Here is a 1,428-nt window from a genome sequence, read left to right as displayed (position 1 = left end):
TGAGGGGCAAGGAGACTCAATAGAATCAAGTACTTTTAGTTTTTCGAAATTTTGACTCCAGTTTCGGAGTCAGAGTCTTCAATAACCCTTAGATACCACTTTTTAAGTGAATCCAATAATTTTTTGAAATTATCGTCAGCCATATTGGATCAACCATTTTGTTTTCCGAAATTCTGACATCAGATTCGCAATCAGCGCCCTCAAAGACCCCTAGATACTACTTTCCAAGTATATCCAATAATTTTTCGTGTTGAATGTCCGCCATATTGAATCCGCCATTTTTTTTTTATTCTGACTTCGGATTTGCGTTCAGCGCCCTCTAAAACCCCTGGATAACACTTTTTGAGTGGATCCAATGATTTTTTGAAATTAGGCTCCGCCATATTGGATCCGACATTTTGTTTTTTGGAATTCTGACAACAGATTCAGAATCAGCACCTTCGAAACCCATATATTAGTGTCCTTGCAATTCATTTTTGTACATTTCTATATGTTTTCCGACTTTTGGCTACGAAACCGGGTCTCCTGGCCCACTGTGCAAAATGGTGAATTAAATGGTGAGTCCGAAGCTTCTATTATTCCCTTAGTTAACATTTCAATTACCTAATTTGAGATTTCTTCTTTATGGCATTCCGGATGTCGTGGTTGACGTATGTTAATATTTGCTTCGTCTTTCAGGATGATTTTATTTGACGCGAGACTTGTGCAGGGTAGGGGATCGCCATGCAGTGAGAAAATGTCGTGATCAGAGATGGCTACCCAGCAAACATGGTTACAGAACATATTTGTAACTGTTCTAGAACATAAAAGAACGTGTTCTAGAACAGATTAGTAACACGTTACGAGCATACGAGTAACTATGTGTGCTATGTACTCCTCACAGAAATAAGATATCCCGGGATATTCGATTTGACCCCATTTATATCCCGGGTTATTCCAGGGATAACCCGTCGGAATACCTTGCGAGAATTAAATTTTGATATCCCCATGGATATATTTTGATTCGGTATAGCGCGTACGCCGTCCCGACTAACAAAAATTATACGTCCGAGATATCCACACTAGGGATATTCGCAAGGCTCAGCACGACCACAGTGTTAAAGAACTAAGCTTTGTTCCTAATTGGTTCTAGAACACACTTGTAACAGGGTTCTAGAGCTTCGATATAACACTGTTACGGCACATTTCTAAGATAAACTTGAAACAAGTATTATAGAGCGTCCGTTATCAGTTTGTTCAAGAAAAATTCCACAGCAACTGTTACAGAACAGTGCTGTCATATAGTTCGAGAACAATTCTGTCGCAATTTTGTCACATTGTTCTAGAACACTGTTAGCTTTTTGTTCTGGAACAATTCGGTCACCGCCATGTAACAACTGCTATAGAACACAGTTGCTTATTTGATCTAGAACAGTTACAGAACGTGTT

The 1,428-nt window shown here is 39.1% G+C and overlaps 1 pseudogene; it reads right to left on the bottom strand.

Moving 5' to 3' along the window:
• Positions 1-1,003: 1,003 nt before the first annotated feature.
• LOC117177588 lies at positions 1,004-1,145 on the bottom strand (annotated as a pseudogene).
• Positions 1,146-1,428: the final 283 nt, after the last annotated feature.

Source organism: Belonocnema kinseyi, chromosome 7, assembly GCF_010883055.1.
Source record: "Belonocnema kinseyi isolate 2016_QV_RU_SX_M_011 chromosome 7, B_treatae_v1, whole genome shotgun sequence".
Classification (NCBI taxonomy): Eukaryota; Metazoa; Arthropoda; class Insecta; order Hymenoptera; family Cynipidae; genus Belonocnema; species Belonocnema kinseyi.
The sequence above is the reverse complement of the archived record's forward strand: the minus strand, read 5'-3'. Positions and strand labels throughout refer to the sequence as shown.